Here is a 15,825-nt window from a genome sequence, read left to right on the forward strand (position 1 = left end):
GCACTATTAATGCAGATTAAGCTAAATTTCAGAAGCACTAGAGTAATACTCCAAGAGAGAGTGAAATTACTAGCTCTTGATTTGAAAAACTGGGAGAAACATCTTTTTTCAGTTTCCAATTAGCAGAGCAGAGATGTCAGAGAATTATGCAGGAGTCAGCTGAATCCGCTCCTGGATGCCAGCGTGGGTAATGCAGAGGGAGATTTATCCACCTCCTCCCCTGTCCCTGCCCCACTGTCCCTCGGTGTGATCCCTGCTTTTCTCACAAAAGCCCAGGATTTTGCCTGGGAGGTTTCTTTAGGCGAGCCAAGGACTCACCTTCAAAGAAGAGGCTCATGAAACTGGACTGGGAAGAGTTCCTGCCAGGTTGCAAGACAGTGGAATACAATCAGAAGTGAGGGGTATTGCAGATAATGTAAAATACCTTTTTTAGGAAAAAAAAAATAATAATAGTAATAGTAAACAGGTCTTGTTAGTAACAGTAGGGCTCAAATAACACACTCAATGTGTATCTTCACCAGAGAGACAACGAAACAAAAACGAGCAGTATTTCAGCCTTGGTACTGGAAAAAATAAGAGCAGGTCAAAGGAAAGCTTGATACAACGACGAACCACTGGTCTCATCCTAATGAAAAGGTCCCTAAGTATGGCTCTCAATTTCACGGATTTTAGTCAAAGGAGGAAATTTGAGAAAACTGGACTGAGGAGTTCATAGCCAGAGGCGAGATGAAGGTCTGCAGATGCCTGAACTCCTAACACAGCAAGCTGAAAACCAAGTGGGGCTGTTTATAAGAATGAGCCTCTTCAGGAAAGGGCAGTGGGAACACAGCATCTGGAATTACCACTTCAAAAACAGGTGGAAAAATATAGACCCCTGACATCTTAGAAGGCATACGGAGAAATACAAGGAAATGTCAGAATTGCCAAAAACCAAGTTGCTTTAGAGCTTGCAAATGTCAGAAAAGCAACAACGAACACGTCAGAAACCTGGGGCTGGCCTGAGGTGGGGCAATTTGCACAGGCAGCAGGAAGGAGCAGCCTGCTGGCCTCGAAGCACACCAAGGCACCAGCGCCAGGCCCGGTGCTTCACACCCAGCGCTTCCAGGATTTGTTAGCCTGGGGAGCAGTGACACTCTGCATGTCACCAGGCCAGCAAGGGCCCTGCTGGGGGAGAGTCCTGCGCCACGCTCACAGCACCACCCAAGAATGTCCCCAAATGGGTTTCCTTATTTCAGTCAGATTTATTTATTTTTAATCCTGTACGAGGGCATTTTTGCTCCGTGTATGGAGGGATGCCAACGTCAGGGAGGGGGAAGCGTTGTTAAAACTAAGAGGGAAAGAAAACTTGCATGAGAGTAAATGGTATGAAACAGTCATGAATCCAGGCTGGGAACCTGAGGATTTACAATCCCAGTAGCAGGGAAATTCTGAGACAGCCTCCCAGCAGCAGTGGATGAGATAAAAACCCTCTCTGCCTTGTTTTTAATACGCAGTTTGTCCAGCCCACAAGGAACCTGTGTGAGGTGGGAGGCAGCTCTGAGAGCACCAGCAGCGTGCCCTGGGAGCAGCGGCAGCCGCCAGCCCCGGGGCAGCAGGAGCTTGCTGAAAAAGTGAGAGATGTGGAAACCTCAGATGTGATTAGGACCTGGAATGGGCTGTACGTGCCCTCCCTCCTGAAAAACGTTCTTTCCCAAGCAAACTCAAGCGCAAGGCAACTCATTTGGCAAACATCCAAAGGACTTGTAAAATGATGTGCTAAAAAATGGTAACACTGAGCTCACGTTGCTTTAAGTGCTCACCAGTGAATAATGTGGAGGTCGGCAACATCCACTCTGCTAATGGCTTTGTAATTTGTGGTGCTAAGAACGAGCATTAGCGTGTATAAGGATTCCTGCATAGAGCTGGCTTAAAACGTCTCCTCCCTCAAGTGACAAAACCAGAAAGCAGCGCGGAGGAGCTCATCCCTCTGACCAGACACTGCTTTCCCTTCCAGCTCACCACGCGGCCGTGGTTGAACATTTGCAGTTAACGTCCGTGCCTATCGAAGCCGTTCCTCTTTGCCATGATTTAAGGGCAGATGCACACGCTTTGCAGCCTGTAGGTCACCCAAGCACTTTGCCTTTAGTTAAAGTCAGTCCGTTCAGTGCACGCCTTTGGCAGATGTCCCTGGACAGTCTGAGCAGTACCAAGGAAGGGGAACGTCTGCACCCAGCCGCAGAGCACAGCACAAGAGGGGAATTTACCCACAGCAGCCACACTGGGGACCCTGGTGAGAAGCTGTTAGCATCCCTCAGCTGAGAGGGATCCAGTTGCTGCATACATGGGAAGGGGACACACACTTCAGCCTCTCCAGTGACGGGATGAGGCCTGCCCCATGAGGTGCTGGAGCTAGGCAGGCCTGCTCTGCACCTTTTTTCCATGCCAAAGAAAAAAGCTTTCCCCGTGCCCAGAGCTCCCATGGCACAGCCCATACCCACTGCCCCCCAGCAGCAACACCCAGCCCGTTCCCCTGGCCATCAGCTCTATGAGCGACACGCTGTGAGCTGCAATCACACCAACATGCTGCTTTCTTTCTTTCTTTCTTTCTTCCTTCCTTCCTTCCTTCCTTCCTTCCTTTCTTCCTTTCTTTCCCCAGATGTATCTGTCGAGGCCACCTTGTCCCCTGGCTCCAAGGGGCTGTGCTGGCCCACACCTCCCAGACCACAGAACTTCCCCTGCCTACACCTTAGCCTTGCCTGCTCCCTGCCACGTTCACTTTCAGCCCGTTTCCTAACCCTTGCTGACTCCCCAGATATCCCCACCAGGTGTGTGTGCAGGTACAGAGAGAAGGAGGTGCCGGGTGCCACGCTGAGTGGGCAAGTCCCCCGGGCTGCCACAGCTCCAGGAAGAGTCAGATCGATGACAGAGTCCATCACAGAGCCAGGAGAACCATTGGGGAATAGAAGTTTGCCTTAGAGTGAGACATTTCAGGGCTTGATCTTATCAAATAGGATTAAGGAGAAACCTGGTCACAGTCTGTACCAATCAGCACACGAACAAAACTGCCCAGCAAACTCTGCCACGTAGCAGGGCTGGGAGGAGCATCACCTGCACTGCACAGGCAGTGACACTGTGACGGGAACTGCCTCTTTCTGCCCTCACAATAGACATGAAAATACACACTGTTTTTTAAAACCTGAGATGAGAGCATTTCAGGACCTCATTAACAGGAAAATTCTCCTCTGGGGGCCAGGCAGCTGCTGGAGCAGCAGGCCCCCAGCTGTGATGGAGCCAAGAACATGAGCCCTGGCCCCAGGTCAGTCTGAAGTCGACTGCATGCATGGCCAAATAGCTCAGTGCAGCTGGTCCTTCCCCAGACACCTCACACCTGCAAGCTTTTAGGGTAGATATTTCTCAGGTGAGAGCCACAGCTCTGTGTAGCTCAGCACCCTGCAGATATCCTGCAAAAAAAGAGGAAAGCAGGACAAACACTGAGGAACCTGCCCACAGCACCATCCTAGTTTGCATCCTTTTGGGTCAGGGCGTAAGTTTTGACATATTTGGTGCTTCTGGGGTGACTTCCAGCTGCTGCAAAGCAACTGCACCTCGAGGAACAGCACCAGAGATTTGGCTCACTCCTTAAACTCGGGTTTTTCCTAATCCCTTAAAAGCCAATGTTTAGAAAGGGAGCGAGTGACAGAGCTGAGCTCTGCACCGTGTCGTTTCGCTCTCACCCTGTGCACACGCAGTGCCGTGCCTCATGGGGACACAGTTCAGAGGGCAGCAAACACACAGGGCTAAAGCAGGTTGGAAACTGCAACAACCAAGGGAAGCAGACTGAGGAAGACCTCGTCCCTCTGCATTCAGGGCAGGAGGAGCTGCTGCCCGAGGAGCACAGTGAGACTGTCCCAGCCACTGCCTTGTGGGCTGCCAGACCCCACGACAGCCAAATCCCTCTGAACTCGGGAGACCCCAAGGGCTGAAAATAACCAGAAGCTAGGAGAATACACCTGCCAGTTCCCTCTTCCTGTGTATCTGCCTGCTACTAGAGAAAAAAAAAATAAATAAAAAATAAATATGTGGCATCTGTCCGGGGAGAGGGAGCTTTGGCATGTAATGCCGAGAGCAGAGCAGATCCGCTGGGGACAGGGTGGTGACAAAGGCGAGGACGGCTGTGAACCCCCAAAAGAGAGCAGTGGGGGGATGTTTGCCCAGTGCAAAGACACGGTGTGGAGAGCACAGCTCTGTCACGGGTGTGGAAATAAGCTTCAGTGAAGCAGTGTTAGGGGTTTGGGCAGGGCTCACGGTATTCTACATGAGAGGGCTTGAAAACAAAATGACATCAGGTTATTGCAACATATTTTAGTAGAGTCACAAACCTGCATGACTCCAGTCCTCTGAAAAGAGAGTGCCATTAGATAAAAGGGAAACTATCCAAATGCAAAAAGTCCTACAGAATAAAATAAAAATAAATGGCAAACAGGAAAATCAATGGGAATTACTCTAAGTGATCACTTATGAAATACACAAGAAAGATAAGGAAATAGCAGACAGTGAAAATAAAGAAACCAATAAGGGAAAGGACAACACGGAGGTTTTAACAGAACAGTAATGGGGGAAATTATTGTAATAGCTTACAAGCATTATTGAGAATGGATTCTGTAACTATGAGTGTTAGAGAAAGCGTTCAACAAATATTTATCTTCGGTGCTTGTAAGGACACCGAATGGGGTATTCACTCCTTACAGTAACAGGGAAAGGCTTTCTACTCAACGCCTGTTTAACTAAGCAGATTATTAAACAACCACAAGCAAAGTTAAGTTAATTGCAGACAATTTTCTAGAAACTTAAAGCAATTTTTGTGAGAGGTTTAAAAAGCAATTCTTTGACTAACTGCTTATGTGTTCAGCAAGTCTCAGCACCCTCAGAAAATCACAGAGGAGGGGGAGCCTGGAGACATAGAGGGCTCTGTGGGGCTGGAAGGGGCCAGCAGCATGGCCTGGGAAGCTCCAGAATGGTGAATCTGGTAGCCCTGGCAGGCTGGGTGGGACAGGCTGAGTGATGGAGGTAGGGTTCATTAACAGAATGCTGCGAAGGTCACTGACTTCTATAAAAGTTAGCCCTGAATAAGCTAAATGCCTTCTAGAAGCATCTTCCGCATGAACTGCGATTATTCACCAACCTGGAAACTCTCCGATCAAGCACCTGAGGACACGCAGAGAAGGACCCAGCAAGGACACGAGTTCCTGCTGTGTCGGCACAGGCTGGGGGCTGACCTCGCTCCAGGAGAGCCGAGAGCAGCTCTGCTCATCTGCTCCAGAACAGCAGACAAAGCTGTCCAGAAGCAGCAGCAAGTGACACGGGTAGTGCTTCCAGCTGGGACAAACTGGGGCTGCTCCCTAGAGATGCACAAGCAAGAAAATAACAGTGAAAGAGAATTTGGAAAGCTAAAGGGCAGGGGCCAGTGCAAGAACCAAGAGTTATAAATTAGCTATGAATAAATTCACACTGGACACAAGAAGGCAGCAGCTAACCACTACAGAGGGAGCACTGAGGCTGCACTCCGTAGCACCAGCAGTAATGAGCAGCTCGTTACCAAATGAGCTCAGCGTATGGAATTAATGGGGCTGGGCTGAAAGCACCTCTCCAGCAGTCCTTGCAGCCCACGTTCCTACAGAAAGGTTGTGGCTCATCCCACGTGGAGATAAGAACGGGGCAGCTGGAGTGGCTGAGGGGTGGACGTGGGATCCACAGGCAGCAGAACCGGGGTTAGGGGCACTGCTCCTGCCGCATGCAGCACTGCAGAGCAAGGGGTCACACTGCGTGGTGACTGAAAAAGCACAGGGAGATGGGGCACCTGGAAAGCCTGCCTTGCGTGGGGAGATGAGAGAAGCTCTTCTTGGTTTATTTTACAGAGGGAAAGGAGGTGACCCATTCACCTCCTGCATGGGGTGAAAGCTTCTGGTATTCTGGTATTTTGGTATTCTGGTGTAAGTTTCAGGCTGCTCTGCATTCCAGCAGAGAAATGCCTGACCTAATGCAGGGGCTGGAAACTAAAGCCGAGCGATTTCAGCCAAGATGTACAGCACAGGTCTAACACCGAGGGTACCAAGTACTGGAACAACCGACCAAGGAATGCAGTTGGTTTCTTAACCAGGCTCCAGAAGGTGCTGAGCTGTCCTAGGAGCCGATGGGCCTGGCTGGAACTGACAGGAATACACAGAAATGGGAATTTCTTGGCCTGCAAGCTTCAGACTCAGTGGCCATAACGTGGCCATAGCGCTTCTCTCTCGTCCTGGGATCAGTGGCAGCGGGTGTAGGCAGCAGCAGAGCAGTGTGGCGCGATGGCACAGCTTCCAAACCCCGAGGCAAGCTTTAGCTGTCCCGCACACAGCACATCTTCCTGAACCCTGGCTCATGCCCGTGTCTCTGCAAGCACAGAGGGGGCACGGTTAGGAGCAGCAGGCTGCCCGCAGTGCGCAGGGCTGGGTGCCGCACGCAGGGGGGAGCAAGGCTTGGGGCGCCTGGAGATCCCAGGAGGCTTGGTGCAGCCCTGGGACGCCTGGAAGAAGTGCTGGGCACGTAGGGGCTGATCCTCACAGCCTAAATGGTTTCGCCTCTTCGCCTCAGACTGCAGGACCATGCGACAAAATCCAGTTGCAAAAGGTTTTGTGAAGCGGATCATCTCTAAGCAACAAAATACTTCAAGGGCTTTTTTTTTTTTAATGCCTTACTTATGCAAAATGTAACATCAGCCAAAGCAACAGCTATTTTCTATACATTACTCAAATGTATCTTTGCCAAACAAGTTATGAAGGAGCCCCTTTTGAGTATAAAACAAGTTTTGTTAAAAATGGCATTCATTTTGTTATTTTTATGTGTTTAGTGAAATTAGCACATTAATGGCTTAATACTGTAGCTAAAGACACTTAAATCATTTGTGGGGTTTCAATGCACCAGGCAGAACTGGATCAGAGTCCATATTGTTGTGGGTATTATTATTATTATTATTATTATTATTAGTTGTTGTTGTTGTTGTTGTTGTTGTTTTGTTTTTCTGGACCAAGATGGGACCAACGCTGCTTCCTCATTGCTTTCCTCAAATCCATCCCATCCACCTCCTGCCTTGCCCTCTGCAGGGCGCCGTGCCCTTAAAGCACTTCCATGTGCCAGAACACCTGGCTTAACCAGTGCTGATCCAAACTGTGCTTATATGTGATGTACCGACAGAATTACAGAATTAAAGCAGGTGTGCTCTCATGTTTCTGAGGCAGCGTTCTCTCCTGTCCCTGGTTTGCTGAGCAGACACCTTCAAACAAGTGTATTTGCGGGTTTTAGAGCTCGTTAGTGACCTGTGTCGTGTAATCACAGCTATCCTTAGTTCTCCTCTAGGGGTCACGTTTGTTCCTCCATCAGTATTCCCGTGATGATGCCCCAGAGGCGCAGTGAGGTGATGCACACCCGCAGGTACCGCCAAGGTACAGCCACCTGGTGAAGGCAATTCCAGGGCTATGGCACAAACACGTTTCTGATCTCAGTGTGACCCTGCTATGAAATCAGTCCATGCTATCGCTCAGCTCTGAGACTCATTAAATGGGTATTCCTCCTGGAGCAAGACAAGGCCAGGACGGGGCTGTAATGCCGCGGTAGGGCCAGGCTCCCTGCTGGGCACGTGCAGGGGAAAATTCACCTCAGCTCACTTCAGCTGCCGGCAGCACAGACTCCTGCACCTGCACTGCTCACCTCTCCTTGCCCAGTGGAAAGAAGCAGGTATTCAGATCCCTGCTTTCACATGGCTTCATGGATCACTTTGATTGCCTCTTCTGCAGCTGTAAAGGAAACCTAGGGCAAGAAGCTCAGTGGGTGTCTCACTGGCTTCTGCCTGCAGGGACAGGCACAGCCTGAGGAAGCTCGTGCCTTAGGAGAGAAAAGCTAGGGGTGAACAAAGGGGGGGAAGGTCTGCACTTGCTGTGGCAAGGGACCAAGGTTTTGTAAAAGCAAGTGTTGGTAGGGAAAGGTGTGAATGACTGAAACAGCAAAGCAATGCACACAAATTGTCCTCCCAGTGGAGGAAGGAACGTGCTGGGATTGTACCAAACACAGCAACACAGCCCTGATCCTGAAGGGAAAACAGCTGCCTTGGGAGTTACACCCCACTGGTGGACAGAACAGGAAAAGTCATGCCATGCAGCACAGGTGCCCTGTGACTCCTAAAAAATAGTCAGCCTGGGATTTCTTGCCTTAGGGAGGAAGCCCAGCCCTGTAGCCAGGAGTGCCCCACATCAGGGAGGTAAGAATCTCAGTCCCCAGCTGTCACGGCTGATCTGCAGGCTCACAGCGCTCAGCTATGGCTGAGGAGTCGCCCTGCTTCCTCCGAGTACCACAGAGCTGTCAGTCTTACATCTTTTTATCCCTTTGCACACAGTTGTTTTGTCAGTCCTGAGAGGTAATTATCACTGGAAACAGAATTAAACAGAACCAACTCCCTTCTTCCCTGCTAGGAATTACTTAATAGATGAAATGCTTTCTGCAAATAACCTTGCTCAGAGGAATGAGCAATTTGGTGTATTTGAAAGTTGACTGCGTTTCTGTTCCAGTCCATTTCTGAGGTAGTTGGCCAGTCCTCTCTTTTCTGTATCTCACTCAGTTGCATCCTAGCTCTTTTCCACTGTTTCAGGTCTTTCCTGTGTTGACAAAGGACACCTCAAAATCCTGAGCCTCAGACGCACAGCCTGCCGATGTACAAGACAAAGTGCTCCGTGCGCCACTCGGCTCAGGGTGTCCTCAGTCTGTGGTTTGCCTCTTTCTTTCTGCTCAGTGGTGTGTACTTCTGTTCCTGGCCAGCCCACCGACCCTGCAGCAGTCCTTCTGGCTCCTTGCCTCGATGCTTACCTTAAATCACAGGTTCTTCAGTCCCCTGACATTCAGCCCGGGGTCCTGATCATGCTGCCTTTGATCCACCATGCCGTCAGGTCCTCCAGCTTTGTCTTGCTCAGACCCCAGGTCTTAATTTTGCCCGTGGCTATCTTTGGCCTCTGTCTTCAAACCCCTTCCTGCTTGGTCCCTAATCTTTGATTCCCACTGCACACAGCTCAGCTGGGATTCCTCATCAGGCCCCTGTTTCCTGCAGAGATGTGGGGTATCTCAGTGCCTTTATGAAACCAGTAAGCCAATCCCAGCCTGCCCTCCATGACTAAATCCAAGGCTTCCAGGAAAACGTGGTTCAGTTTCAAGTTTTCTTTTGAGCTTCCTGAAAGTGAAGCAAGCTACAACAAAAGAACAGGGTCTATTAGGAGAATCTCATTAAAAAACAGATTGTTCAGTGAAATAACAATGGAAAGTACGTGAATGGGTAGTTACTGAGAGAAACAGACCTGGCACTGCAACGGGTGATATGGATAAGCCAAGAATAAACAAGACTACAAATAAAAGCCCTAGAGAAAAGCACATGGCTCTGAGCACTATTGCTAAATCAGCTGAAGAAGAGTTCACAGAAATCCAATTAGCAAGGACAAAAGCAGAATAGCTGGCCAGAATGCCAATCAATATCTGAAACAGCCGGCATGACGATGGAATGTATTAAACACGTCCAGCCCCAAAGTGGAACACCAGCAAGCAAAAGAAAAGCATGTGTGTGGTAAGGACAGGAAGCACTGGTTACAAGCACAGAGGAAAAAAAATGCTCTGCAATGCTTAAACAAGGAATGCAGTAGCAGGAGCACAGGGCATAAGCCACAGAAGGCACATGGGACTTGCACACACAGCAGCCTGCCTGGTTCTGTGTGCAGCTGTAGTGGTGAGCCTGCAGCACTGCCTCACACGCCTCGGGCAGCTCCTTCACCCCATGCCCAGCCTGGACCAGAAAGACCTTTTCGGTCTCTTCTCCTAGGCAACAAGCAACAGGACAAGAGGAAATGGCCTCAGGTTGCACCAGGGGAGGTTTAGGTTGGATATTAGGAAATAATTTCTTGCCTGAGAGGGCTGTGAGGCACTGGGCAGGCTGTGCAGGGAGGGGGCTGTCACCATCCCGGAGGGATTAGAGACGTGCAGCTGGGGTACGTAGGCATGGTGTGGTGGTAGAGTTGGCAGTGTGAGCGGTTGGACCTGATGATCTTAGACGTTTTCTAACCTAAGTAATTCTATGATTTTATGATCTTAGTGTGACTTTAGCAGGCAGCTCCCGTGCAGTCTCAGAGCTCTCCTCTGAGCCCTTCACATCCCCGTGCCTGAAGGAGCTGGGCCCCCGGGCCTTGCAGCAGCCCAGGCCTCTCCTCAAGCTCCCCATGAAGGTAACAGATATCCCTACGCCAGCCTCCCTGTCCCAAGGGCTGCTCTGACATGCACCAGTACCCCTGGATTTTTTCCTGTGTTACCAATTCCTTTTGGTGCTCCCACACAGCCTTCCTCCAGAAGCTAATCCTCCTCACCACAGACCGGCCGGGCTGCGACGTGCCTGCACCTCCCAGGCTGGGCACAGCCACCAGGGCAGCCCGTTCCTACACAGCAGGGAGGCACAGACCTCTGCCCACAGCACAGACAGACTGCCAGTGGCACAAACTGGTAGCACCTTCACAGCTCTTGCTGACAATCCCTCCGGCAGCTCCAGAACCAGTAGCTTTAATCCCGACTCTCGATTTTGAAAAATGAGCAAGGTGCCACTTCAATCAGTGCTCCAACAGCTCCATCTGTCTTCCCGGAAGGGTTCAGAATAAAAGCAATTTTCTGAAAATCTTATTTATTAAAAATGGTAAACCCCAAAGGTCTGGTGGTATGGCCAAATGATGACAAACACTGCCAACACTCCGTCTAGAGAGCCTTCTGAGAATGCAATGCAAAACCAGACTCACTTCTTTTCTTCTTTTTTTTTATAGTTTATGTGCACCCACTGAAGAATGTTCTAAAGAACATGCTAGGACACTGGTTAGCTCTATGTCATTCAAGTTTTCATTCCATTATATGCCCGAATATCTCTTCAGTCATGAATAAAGCTGGAATAAAGAGTAAATCTTTCACAGCGAAACAATTTAGTTTCACTAATATATTTGCATTCCAACCAGAATTACTAAATAATCATGAACATGACAAGTGCAAATGCATTCACTGTTAATAAAAAAGAGCAAAACTCATGCACCAAATAATACATTGCATCCATCCACTGCTGAACAGTAGTCTGCAAAGTCCCCTTATGGTGTCTGCCTGGTAATTTACCACAGTCAGAATCTCACAGTGAGTTTCACTTACCGTAAGTGGACAAACTGCTCTGCAATGCCTGCGATTGCTTTATTAAACCGGTGTTCATGCAGTAACCTCACTTGCTAGTTTATGTGAAACGGAGGAGAACCTTGCACAGATACAGGCTGACAACGCTCAAACCTTACCTAAAGGTAAGCCTGTAAACCAGGACGACATTTCACCAAAGAAATAGCAGGTCCAAAGGAAGTTCCTCCAAAAGATTTTCTTCACATCCTCTTCCCGCTGCTTTTAATTCCAGAGCTAGGCCCCATTCAACATGACTATGCACACTACTTTTAATTGAAATCTCAAGTAATTACACTTAGGAAGAATACTGATTAAGTGCTGTCCAATTAGTATTCATCACGGAAGCTGTGATACTATGAATATGAGACCGCGTTTCTTGAGTCTTTTTCTTAGAAGCTGTTTTCAGGAGCCAGCACAGCGTGGAGTGGAACTGCTGAGGATGTAAATCTCACTTACTATCCAAAAGCGCCATTAGAAGATGGAACCATTGTGAAAACATGACAAGAGAGAAACCGTAAGAATTATGGGGCTACCATGAGAATTATGGAAACTCAGCATTTTAACAACAGATTATTTTTAAGAGTAGGAAAAACACCAGAAGAGCAGTGGAGCTGCAGACCAGGACCGTAGAGGAAGATGCTATGAGGACAAATCTGGCATGGAGAGGTGCTTGGAGGTGTTTTCTGACAGGAAGGTGCTCAGGTCATCACGCTGGATTCTGGCCAGCTGGAGCAGCTTTGACACATCAAGCTTTGTTTCAGACAAAACCATAGGGAAAACTTGGCGCAAATACTAAAAGATTAAATGGTACAGCCAAAGCCTGCTGGTGGGAAGGGCACAGAGGGGCTTTGGAAAACTCTTCCAAATAAGAACAGGCCCTGCACAGCACATGGAGCCTAAGCCAAGAACTCCTGCACACGCAGCCTTAGAGACTCACGGGCAGCACAGAGGAGCAGGCACGGGTTGCTCTGGGGCAAGCACAACCGAGTTCACACGCAGTGCCTGAACCACAGAACTGCCTGCACCTACCCTCACCCCACCCTTTAACATAAGAGTAGCTACAATTGCTCCACAGGCTCCAAGCATGGTTTTAGGAAGCAAATTATTCACAGTGATTTGATGTGCCAGTTTTTAGGAATTGTTTGCGCCTTCTTATAAAGCCACTGCTTTTCCAAACAAACCATATCCAAGCACCTCAAACACCACAGGTATTATATCCCACACCTGTGGAAAATCTCAAAGGTACACTGGGAACCACAGACCAACAAACCTCAGTTACCCATTGACTATTTCTCCTTTGTGAGAATAACCCAGCTTATTTCACTAAAAAAGGTGCATTACAGCCCCTGCAAACATTACCAACCTTCAGCATGAATAAGAGATGGGAGAGACAGAACTGGTCCAAATGTTTTAGTGTAAATCCCTAAAGACTTCTGAAAAACTCTTTACAAAAAGCAATTAAGGGGCCTTAGTTATTAAACACTGTAATCACTCTCTGGTACTGAAAGGTAGGTCCAGGTTCAAAACACGTTAGTTATTTTCCACAATGTCAGATGATTGAGGAGTGGACACACGTGTACATACCAGGACTTGTTGCAGCCTCCGACCTTCTAGTTGGTTCTGTACTTCACAACCAGCCGCTGCCTTTTCATTTGCATTTTGCTGAGAATTACAATTCTGCCTAGTTTGTCTTTCATGCAATTACGTTGATATCCCCAAATCACAGCCTCCTTTTTCCACTCCCCCTTCCCTCCCTCCGAGCTGTTGGCTGAGAACAGAAATAGTACCAAACCACTCTGAAGAGGAGAGGAAAAAGAATAAAAAAAAATGGTCTGCAGTCAGCCACCCACTGTTACCTAAAGAAGTGTGGTTGTGTTTTGTCAGCAACAACCGGTGCTGTCACTCAGAAGTGTTTGTGCAGAAAGTCAGTATTTGCTTACTGCTCGAGCTGGCAGGCAGACAGACTCGCAAAAGATGTTTCAGCTTTTTAGGTTCATAAACCACGTGTTCCTGCAAGAGCTATTCGCTTATCAATTATTCCCACGCTCTTGTCCTGGTGGAACATCAGAACTTTTCTAAAAAATCAACATATGTTTTGGAAAACTGGGCAATTCCGCACCATATTGAACTTTTGAAAAAAAAAAAAATGAAAAAGTAACTGTATTAGACATTTGATAAGCAGTTGCACTTAAAAAAACAGATCGGATTGATCTGGTAACAAAGCTTGGAATGGCTTCTTAAATCTAGGTCGCACTTCCCAAAATGACACGCAGGCCCTTGCAGAAGCCCCGTTTTAACCAGGCTAAATGTGATCCTGTCAAAAGTTACACTGCTGCAAAGTGCAGTGTTCAGAGCTCTAGGAGCAAGCAGTTTGTTTATCTGCTGACAAGCCAGCTAGTGGAAACTGTTCTACTTTCTTGTTTTCCCGCAAAGAAACAGTAATGTTATGCAGACCCAGACAAATATATTCACTGTGCTGGGAAGCATTCAGGAGATCACAAACTTGTATGACAGAGTCCTCACAACAGCTTTTAAAAGCCTACTCACACGCACGCTCTTCAGATCTCGTCTAAAGACATCCTCCGAGGCTGCTAGGAACTCCGTCAGGCTGTCAGCAGTGGCACTGGTGGGGAAAAAAAGGGAGAGGAAATGCTCTGTCAGCCAGCTATAACCTCACTGCTTCGACTGGTAGATGGAGTAGAAGCACTGGGACAGCAAGCGACATTGCTCCTGCACTGAAGGGTGAGGGAGAAGAAAACAAGGTATTTATTGACCTCATTTACCAAAAGGAGCCCACTGGCCAACAGCACGAGGGCCACCAATTTCTTGGGGTTTACACCAGTATATTGCAGTTAGAGCAAGGGCAAGGAAAGAAGCCCATGGGTGCACTTCACTTAATCGATGCCAGATTTCATCTGAAACTTCAAATCTGATGTGATTTACTCAATTTATAACAAGGCCTTCATCTAGGAAGTCTGACCAATATTCAAATTAACTGTCTGTTAGTACAAGACATAGAGGGTCCAGTTATCTTTAAGGGCTCAAGAACCAGAAATGTTCATAAAATTCTTTTTGAGAGCTTGAAATAAAAATAAATAAATAAATGATCAAAGAGCATCCCCAGAGAGCCCCCTCCAGCTGTAGACTTTCAATGGCATCCCACCTGAGACACTTCACATGTGCCCCGCTCCCAGCAGAAGAGGTCCGTGTCTTCCCGAAAATTCAGGCCAGCAATGGCTCTCAGGTTCTGATGCCCAAGGACAGGAACAAGTGAAAATCATCTGGTGCTGTGGCAAATCTTGGTCCGCAATTCTTTCGGCTGTGCAAAATACGTTGTGGCTGCCCCATCCCTGGAGGGGTTCACAGCCAGGTTGGATGAGGCCCTGGGCAACCTGATCCAGCGGGAGGTGTCCCTGCCGCGGCAGGGGGTGGCACTGGGTGGTGTTAGGGTCCCTTCTGACCCCAGCCGCTCTGTGGTTCTGTGTTGGGTAGAGGAGCTTCACGCTGCTCTGGTTGGGACTAAGGCTGGGCAGAGCAGGGCCTCATCCTGCCAATCCCACTGTGTGCAAAGTCGCACAGACGTTGTGCTTAGAGTGCTCCAGATTGTAGGGACTGTGTAGAGTACCAAAACAGCATGGAAAAGCAGCGCCATGCCGCTAAAAGAAACCAGGTTTTGACACTCATGCCCTACAGGTACTGCAGGGAGGGATTCACCGGCAGGGAGCGTTCACCCACAGCCACACGGGACCAATTCGGGTTTTACAGAACCAAATTGGATGTTCCAGGGCCAATTTAGGTGCTACGGAACCTATTTTGGTGTTATGGAACCAATTTGGGTGTTACAGAACCGATTTAGGAACAGGCCTGCGTGTGCCTCTTCATGATGGCAGCACCCGAAGAGGGAGCAGGGCCCCGCTGCTCGCTGTGGGGAAGCCTCCCTCCTCCAGCCTAGCGCTGCAGGTGGCTGAGAAGCTGACTTCTCACGGTTATGAAGCCAACCGGACAGACTTTTATGGGTCTGGGTGTTAGTTTGGGGTGGTGCTGACAGGGCCAGGCTGCGGTGAGCTCTGAGTTTTGGGCCCCTCGCTACAAGAAGGACATCGAGGTGCTTGAGCGGGTGCAGAGAAGGGCGACGAAGCTGGTGAGGGGCCTGGAGAACAAGTCCTACGAGGAGCGGCTGAGGGAGCTGGGCTTGTTCAGCCTGGAGAAGAGGAGGCTCAGGGGTGACCTTATCGCTCTTTATAAATACATTAAAGGAGGCTGTAGCGAGGTGGGGTTGGTCAGTTCTCCCAACAGCCGCCTGACGGGGCTCCACAGCACCGTGGGGACAGCAGCAGGGAGCCCTGAGGGCACGGTGACAGCTCATCAGCTCAGCCGCAGCCATTTTATCGTAACCGAGCCCCCGCCTCCCGCCGCTCCCCTCACGGGAGCCCGCCCCGAGCGCCCGCCTCAGCCCCCGCCCCAACCACTGCCTCGGCTCGGGGGGGGGAGCCCCTCAGCCAACCACCGCCCCCCCCCTCCCCCGCGCTCACTTCCCGCCGCCCGGTGACGCCGCGCGCCCCGCCGCCAATCGGCGCGCGGCGCTCG

The sequence above is a fragment of the Aythya ferina genome (genome assembly GCF_964211825.1).
Source record: "Aythya ferina genome assembly, chromosome: 5".
NCBI lineage: Eukaryota > Metazoa > Chordata > Aves > Anseriformes > Anatidae > Aythya > Aythya ferina.